The sequence below is a fragment of the Cornus florida genome, unplaced genomic scaffold, assembly GCF_030987335.1.
Source record: "Cornus florida cultivar Cherokee Brave unplaced genomic scaffold, ASM3098733v1 CherokeeBrave_3.0.0_Hap2_Chr08, whole genome shotgun sequence".
In the NCBI taxonomy this organism is placed as follows: domain Eukaryota; kingdom Viridiplantae; phylum Streptophyta; class Magnoliopsida; order Cornales; family Cornaceae; genus Cornus; species Cornus florida.
The window spans coordinates 91,986,170-91,995,297 of NW_026775578.1; the positions used below are offsets into that span (position 1 = coordinate 91,986,170).

The 9,128-nt window shown below is 38.6% G+C and overlaps 1 pseudogene; it reads right to left on the bottom strand.

The window, feature by feature from the left end:
- Positions 1-1,298: 1,298 nt before the first annotated feature.
- LOC132272148 (small nucleolar RNA R71) lies at positions 1,299-1,397 on the bottom strand (annotated as a pseudogene).
- Positions 1,398-9,128: the final 7,731 nt, after the last annotated feature.

The following is a 9,128-nucleotide window of genomic DNA, read 5'->3' on the forward strand; positions in this document are numbered from 1 at the left end:
GAGGTAGTAGTGGCATTTATAAATTTAAAACTTGGCCACACTATATTTTGCAAATTTGGTTGCATCGCGACACCGCACACTAAGTTTTTGGCGCCGTTGTCGGGGATATTGAATTGGCAAAGCCATGTTTTGGAAACAAATAGGAATTAGTACTCTTTTGATCGTGTCTTTATTTTATTTTTTTTTTGGTTACTTATTGTGTCTGTTCTTAATTGACTAGGTGAATTGAGTAAGGAAATCAAGCAAAGGAGAATTGAAAAGCAAGGAGCTAAGCTAAGCACAAAAAGGCCGAAAATCTAAAAATTGCAAAGCTAAGCTAAAAATTTGAAAAATGCTTTGAAGTGCTTAAGGACCCTTTGTGAGCTCTTTCTAAACTTAATCTCTAGTTAAATCGTCGATCAGTGCGGAGGCATGTTTTTACATACTTATATAGATCGTGAGCCGGCGCAGAGGCAAATTACTTTTCTTGTATATTGTTGAAAGCATGGGAGCATGGGATCAATGTATGTGGAGGAAGTTTGTTAATTGATTTGTTGTGGGGGCGAAGTGATTGTTATTTGATTGATTTCTTGTTAGTGCATGTATGGTCGTAGGTCATTAAAACCTACTCTTGTCTCTCTCGATTTTCATCTTAAATCGGTTGTTCGTAATCTTAGGGGAAGAGGTAGTTCTCATCACTCCATTTCATCAATGGAAGAGCAACATGATGATCATGTGGAGGACCTTGGTCACATAGACTAACAAGGCATCCTCCACCCTAATGTGCATTATAAAAATATTCAAGTTCCATTAGGCATGCCAAGACCATTCATTCCCCCACAACAACAAGGCCAAGTTCCATTGGGAATGCCTCGGTCAATTTTTGCTCTATAACCTTCCATCATTCAAGGCAATCAAGGTGCTTATGTAACACCACCGATTGTAAATCCTCCTCTTGCTTTACTCGATCACTATGTGCCAAATGAGTACAATGCACCTATATGCATTCAATTGCCCTCATTTAGAGCACATCACTATGAGATTAAACCACAAACCATTCAAATGCTTCCCAACTATCATGGACTTCCAAGTGAAGAACCTTACAAGCATTTCGATGAGTTTCTTGAAGTGTGTTCCACCGTGAAATACACGGACATGCCGGAAGAGGTTTTAAGATTAAAACTTTTCCCTTTCACCCTTAAAGACAAGGTAAAATATTAGTTCAACAATCTTAGGCCTTTTTTGATAACTTCTTGGGCAGAAATGTAACAAGAGTTCTTGAGAAAGTGCTACCCGGTTTCAAAGACCAATGCCATGAGAACCTCAATTCAAGAATTTTCACAAGGGGATGGGGAAATGTTTCATGAGGCATGGGAGCGCCTCAATGACTTGCTTAGGAAGTGTCCACACCATGACATACCTAAATGACAATTAGTTCAATGTTTCTTTGACAGGTTGTCGGATAATTTTAAAGGAATGGTTGATGCTTCCATGGGTGGTTCTTATATTGATAGGCATAAGGATGATATATGGCGTCTTTATGAAAGCATGAGTGAGAATTCATTGCATAGATCCTTGTCTTCCAAAAATGATAGAAATTCAAATGGAAGGAAGAATGTTGGCTTATATTAAGTCGGCAATTCCAATAACATAGCCGCCGAGATGAAATCCTTAGCTCAAAGGTTTGATCAATTTTTGATCAACCACAATTTGGCGAATTAAGTGTCTTCCTCCCCTAATCATGTTCATCATCATGCATCTAATGAATCTTGTATGATTTGTTCAAGTGTCTTGCATTCTACTTCCAATTGTCCCCATGGATATGCGCAAAGCGAGAACTATGAACAAGCAAATGCTATTTTTGTTAACTAAGGGAATAACCCCTATGGCACTCATTACAATCCTAGTTGGAGGAACCATCCAAACTTCTCTTAGAAAAACCAAGGGGAAGGCTCAAAACACCCCCAAGGTGGTTTTTAAGGCAAGTATCTTTCGTCTCCAATGCAAGGCTAAGGTTCCCAAGATTTTAGATCATCATTTCAATCGCATGGCAATCAATTTTCTAACTCATATTTCCTAATCAATCATCATACTCTCAAGGAACCTCAAGGAGTCCCGCTTTTGAAGAAAAAGTATTGACCGCTTTAGGCACTCTAGAGGCGAACAGTCATTGCTTCATTCTCATTCTCAATCCATTGCTAAGCTAGAAACCCAAGTAGGGCAAATAGCTAGTACTTAAAATGCTAGAGAGAAGGGGAAGATGCCTTTGAATGCCTTACAAAAGTAACAATGTGTTGTGGAAACTCATTCCTCATCGGAAGGGCACACAATTGAGCATGTCAATGAGGTGACAACCTTGAGAAGTGGGAAGATTATTGACAACCAAATAGGTATTTCCAATGAAGAGAGTGAACCGGTGCAACCAAAAGTTGACACCCGTCCCGTTTCACATTCTATTCCTCCTTCATTGTATGTGCATGATCATTTTGTTGAGAAAATTATCAAAAATGATTTGAAAGATGAATTGATCAATGACTTGAAAAAGGATTTTAAAAATTCTTGTGTTGAAGATTCTTCAAAGAACGATTTTGAAAAAGTTTTTGAGCCAAGAGCTCCATTTTCGGATGCCTTGAAAGGATCCATTTCTCTTGACAAAAAAAGACCAAGACTAATGAAATCATTGAAATGTTTAGGCAAGTGAAGGTCAATCTTCCATTTTTGGATACAATCCAGCAAATTCCAGCTTATACCAAATTTTTGAGAGATCTTTGCACCCAAAAGAGGAAGAACAAGAGCCAAGTACTAAGGAAAGTGGTCTTGACCGAGCAAGTGAGCTCCATTTTGCAACATAACACTCTCCCAAAGTTTAAGGACCCAGGTTCACCTACTACTTCTTGCATTATCGGTGACCATGTCATTAATCGGGCACTTCTTGACTTAGGAGCAAGTGTCAATCTTCTTCCGTACTTGGTATATGTTAAATTAGGCTTAGGAGACTTAAAACCGACGTATGTAGTTTTGCAACTTGCCGACTGATCCATCAAAAAGCCCCGGGGTATCATAGAGGATGTTTTGATTAAGATTGATAAGTTTTCCTTCCCGGTAAATTTTGTTGTCATAGACACGGAGCTGGTTCCTAAACCCAAGAGCCAAATTCCCGTTATCCTTGGACATCCTTTCTTGGCAACCGCAAATGCCAACATCAATTGTAGGAAGGGGATAATGAACATCTCATTTGGGCATATGAAAGTGAAGTTGAACATTTTTAATCTAACCCTGAATTCCATAGATAAGCACGAAGAAGCGTGTGTTGTTGAAAAATGCATTGCCGATGAACTTGAGTCTTTACTTGATATTGAACATTCCCATGGTTTGCCTACCAAAAAGAATTCAAAGAAAATTGTTTTCAAACCAAGTGTTCCAAGGGCATGAAAGCCCAAGAGGTGTTTTAACCAAGGACTGTCAATATCTTTTGAATCAAATCCAACGAGTTCCTTAGAGAACCATTTGTTGGGTGGGGGCAAAATATTTTTCACCTCGTCAAGGAGGGGATGCATAACAAGATATTTGATCCGGGCTAAAAGAGCCCAACGTCTTGCTAGAGACGTTAAAGACTAGCAATGCTTCGTAGGGTTTACAACCCTTTTCCTCCCTCATTTCTATTTTACCTTTCATTTCTTACGACGTCTAGATATATTCTGGGTTTATACACATTGATGGGAACTATGATTGAGAATGCATGCACTTTCATTCTAAAATTAGGCATTTTGTGCCTGTTCGATCGATCTCAAAAGAGGTTCGATCGATCGACCATTCATCCCTGCATCCAATCATCTCTCTGTTCCATCAAGCGAGAATTCCCTGCATAAATCAGCTCTCTGTGTATTGTTCGAAAATTTCCTTTGATCGATTTGAAAGTTCCAAGATCGATCGAGATTTTTCTTGGATCAATTTTCATTCCACACTTAGAATTTTTTTGAAACCCAAGAAAAAGGCCTCTCTGTGGATCGTTCAAACTTGTTTGTAGGTTTTCACTTGTTCAATCAATCGAAGTATTTTCCAGATTTATCTTGGCTTGATCGATCTGTGTTCCTTTGTTGACTTTGACTGCTTTTAAATTAATAATAATAATAATAATAATATTAATAATAAAATAAAAATATTTTTAATTTTAAGAAAATTTTCAAAATCCAAAAATATTTTTCCTTTATTTTCTATTTTTTATTTTAAAAATATTTTCAAAAATTCCAAAATTTTTATTTTATTTTATTTTATTTTTATTTTTATTTTATTTTTCCAAAAATCCAAAAATATTTTTAAATTTAAATTTAAATTTTCAAATATTCAAAATTTTTTAAAAAATACTGTGTCGTTTTGAGGCATAGATCGATCTGTGTTCCTTCAAGATCGATCTATGTTCAATTAATCTGAGATTTTTCTCGATCGATCGAACATGTCAGAGATCATTTTTAAGAATAGGACTAGAGGTCATTTAAATCGATTCAAAGATCGATCTCAAACCTCATATCTCTCCCGCTACTGCATACTTTTTTCCTAACCTCCGGCGAGCCTCCGGTAAGCTTCTAGAGCTTCAAACTTCATCTCTCACCTCAAATCTCACTATTATCTTCCTCGGTCCACTTCTCTCATCCAATTTGGTAAGCTTGAGTTTCATTTTTAGATTTCGAGCTTTAATCTTGAATATTCTCCATGTTTCTATGTTAGATCTGAGCTTTCATGATTGATTGTTTCCATTTTTGAGACTTTGAAGCATGTGTATATATATGTATATATACTTAGATTTTAGTTTCGATTTTGGGGGTTACGTGCCAAGACAAGTGACCATTCTTATGTTGTTGATGTGTGAGAGGGCCCACGAGCTTGCTCGAGAGGCCCCCGTGTCATCCACGTCACAGATTTGTGACTTTTCAAATTTCTCATAGCAGTTCGATCGATCGAATTTTTCTCTGATCGATTAGAGAAAGATCGATCTCACATAGTCCTGATCGATCTCACTTAGTCCTGATCGATCCAACTTGGATCGATCTCATATTTTCCTGATCGATCGAACATCACAGATTTGCATACTCACTTCACACACCATCTTTGTGTTCCATGCTATCTTACTTATGCCCAATACCTGTGTTTTCCACATTGGATGCACTCCATACTTATACTGCTTAGCATGTTTCCCTTAGTCACTATTTATTTGGCTGTGTCATCACTTCCATATATTCATGTTAATTATTCTGAGTTATCTATCTTATTTGACATGCATGTTTCTATATGTTGCACTTCAATTCTTTATTTATCTGTTACTAACTTCTATTGCAAGCGTTTCCCTTCTGTTTTGCAGGCCATGGCACGGGTAAAGACAGTTGCCCGCCAGTAGTATGAGCGGAGAGTCAGGCCTAAGCTAGAGGAGCGGGCAGGACCTTCTCATGTTCAGGACCCAGAGCTAGAGCCAGAGCCAGCTCCAGCTCAGTCCTCATCCGCCAACGCCAGACTACAGTCTTCGGCTTCTGCATCATCTTCTTCAGCTGAGGCTGAGCATGTACCGTCCCCTTTTCCACCACCGGCACAGCATGGCCAGGACCGCGATAGACCTATGCGGATATACTTATGCCTTCAGGTGGCGTATGAGTTAGTGTTTCACATTCCTTTCTTTTCCCGGTATATCCTGACCCGGGTAGCTTATGATGACATTGACCAGAGGGGCATCTCAGCTATTTTAGCCCCTGTGACCTATCCCATTTGCCTGCGGCTTGTTCGGTTGTTCTTCTAGAAAAAAATTTCCATTTTTGCTTTCATTCTTTTTCAAATCTCAGCTGCTAGGTGCATCATCCTTCAATAGATAATACTATATATGTAACAACAAAATATAAACTGTCTCCAATTAAAGTAAAAAAAAAAAAAAAAAATCAATATCCAATTGATAAGTCTCTAATCATAATTAATCAAATAATTATGACAATTAAAAATCACTAAATAAATATAATTCTTAAAAATTCGGGTTAATTATGATTGGGAAAAGGTGTTTATGGTATCATTCATAATTTTATGGTATCAGAGCCATCGGGTGGTGATTAAGCCCATTTAACCCATTTACATTTCTGTTTCCGGACCTGGATCCCGTTTAGGCTAGGTGTGCCGCTTTGGGTTGGTCGGACGGACGGTCATTTAGGTAAGGTTTAATGAGTTTTTTCAACCGTAGCATGTCTTCGACATCGTCAGCTCCTCTTGGAGGAAGAGTGATAGTTAACCAAGAAGAACAGCATATTGATAGTGGTCAGAATGATCAGTGGGATACTTAGAATATACCCAAGGTTCCCATTAGGGATATTTACAAATCTTTGACTTTCAATCTCAAAATAGGACACTCCATCAAAACTGTTGAACAAACTATTTCTCTCAAAAACCCTTTTGAAGTCATCCAACTTTTGCAAAAAAGAGCCATAGTAGAACATAAAAAGAAGTACAAATTCCTACATATAAGGCTTGTCCAAGTTGCAGCTAAACCCCTTACCTCAAGGGGACTTAACACTGCTATCATGCTTACTCTAAGGGATTGTAGGCATCTTGATTTTGAAACCTCTTTGTTAGGAGTTTGCCAAACTAGTCTTTTTGATGGCCCACAATACTTCAATTGTTTTCCAAATTATTCAGTAGCTCTTGATGATCCAACAATCCTCCATACTTTAAACCTCAATGTTTCAAGTAGTGGTTACAAAATGATGGATGGAGCCATACCCTTCAATGTTGTCTATAGAATCCACTACAAAGTCTATACAACCCAAGTCAGCCCCGATGCTCTTCGTGAGTCTCCCAAAGGAGAAACCCTTCTTCTTCATGCTAGTGACGAAAATTCACAAACTTATGTTCCGAGAACCATCACTTGGAATGAAGTCACCTTCCCGACAGAGTGGACTCTCTAGCATGCAGCTCCTCCTTCAAAGATCGAGTATAAAAGGTTGGAACAAATATCTCAATTTTCTGATGGCACGGTAAAGGTTAGATTTAATTCCAATAGGCCCAATAGACTTACTATCCAAGAAATAGAAAGATCTAGACCTTCTATCGAAGAAATAGAAAGTTCTAGATCCTCTTTTTCTCATGCTACTTCCTCAAACTATTCAAAAGCACCTTCCCGAAAATCATTTTCAGGAATGCCTATAAGGTATCCAAACCTCGTTGGTGTCAAAAACAAAGAAGTTGCTAACCCAGTTTACCAGGACAATGTTAGCATACAGACTGAGGAAGAAGACATCCATCCTCTTCGCAACACTCCTTTACCTACACAAATTAGTTCTCAAAACAAAGGTCTGCAAAACCCCTCCCCTAAACGAAGATCATCATGATTCTCTTCCATCCCCAAATGATTCTTAATTTGAAGATCCCGATCATCAGGTTCATCAGCTCTACATGATAGAAAAGGTTTATGAGATCGATAAAGACTTCTTACACAAAGATTTCTACTCTGCGATCAATGATTCCAAAAGACAATGGTATTTCCAAACCTTTTCAGTTCAAAAAACCATCCTTATTAGAGAAAAGTGGTATGCTTTTTGCATACAACACAAGTTCTCAGCCCCTTTCTTCACATGGTTTGAAAAATATTGTCTCGACAACAATATTGATTTTCCTTTCTCCACAATCAAATCCTTAAATGTCACAACCAAATCCACCATTACTTGGCAAACATCACGTGGTGAGGCTCTTGAAGCCATCCATCCCCTAGCCGAGGCAATCGAATTCAAGACAAAGGCGTCAGGAACAGTCACACTTACTGCTTCTCCTTTCAAGACAAAGGCAGTCGCCAATGACAATACCACATCCACGACCCGTGATGTCCGAAGCATCATGAAACAAAATAACTACACAAACCAACACCTCCAGACACTTGGCGATCAGCTTTCTCGTGTGGAAACCTTGCTTGAGAAAGAACAAATTATCCCCATTCAATCTGATAATGCTCCCTCTTTCATACCCCATGAAATCCCCTTACACTTGTCTAAACAACTATCAAAACGTAGTGCCATTGAAGAAGCACAGGACAGGATTAAACGTATTGAATCCCTTATGACCTCCACAACTACGATTCCTGATACGCCTGAAAGACCTCTTAGAGCCATCAATACTCTTGACCAAGAAATTGGTACTGATACTGAAATTAAGGAAATTACTGAGGTCTTCCAGAACCAACACATCAATACTTTAGAGCCAACTTCTTCTCGAAATTATTATCCCAGGCCAACTTTCCCTGACCTCCAGATCGAAGAACGAGGCCAGTTTTCCCAAGCTGCTTATCATGGTGGTACCATTTATGAATGGAACATAGATGGCAAAACTGAGTATCACATTCTCAATACACTTCAAGAAATAACAATGGTCAGCACTGCTTACAAAACCAAGAATGACTCTTCTGATCATGCTATAGCACAACTCCTTGTAGGAGGATTCACAGGCCAACTCAAAGGATGGTGGGACAACATCCTCACTCCAGATAAACGACAAGCCATTCTTAACTCTGTAAAAACAACTCCTGAAGGAACAATTATCAAAACAGAAGGAGGTGCAGATATAGAAGATGTAGTTGCTACTCTCATTTTCTCTATCACTAAACAGTTCCTCGGTGACCATTCAATTGTTAGAGACAAGACCTCAGAAATTCTAGCCAACCTTCGATGTCGCAAACTTCAGGATTTCAGATGGTACAAGGATGTCTTCCTCTCAAAGGTCCTCACCAGGACTGATTGTAACCAAGCCTTTTGTAAAGAAAAGTTTATTGTGGACTCCCCAATCTTTTTACTAAGAGAATTCGCAAGCATTTCAGATCAAAACACAATGGCCATATTCCTTATGACTCCCTCACCTATGGTGACATCATTAGTACCATCACAGCTGAAGGAATTGCTTTTTGCACCGATTTCAAACTCCAACAGCAAATTAAGCATGAGAATGCCACTAGCCGAAAAGAATTAGGAACTTTCTGCCAACAATTCGGCTTCAAAAACCTAACCCCTCCTTTCAAACGAAAAAGTCACACCCGCTACAGCAAGCCTTTTCCCAAGAGATACGAAAACAGGTCACGGTATAACAAGAGCAAACCCTCATTTGCAGATAAATATCTCTCCTCTGAGAAAAATAGA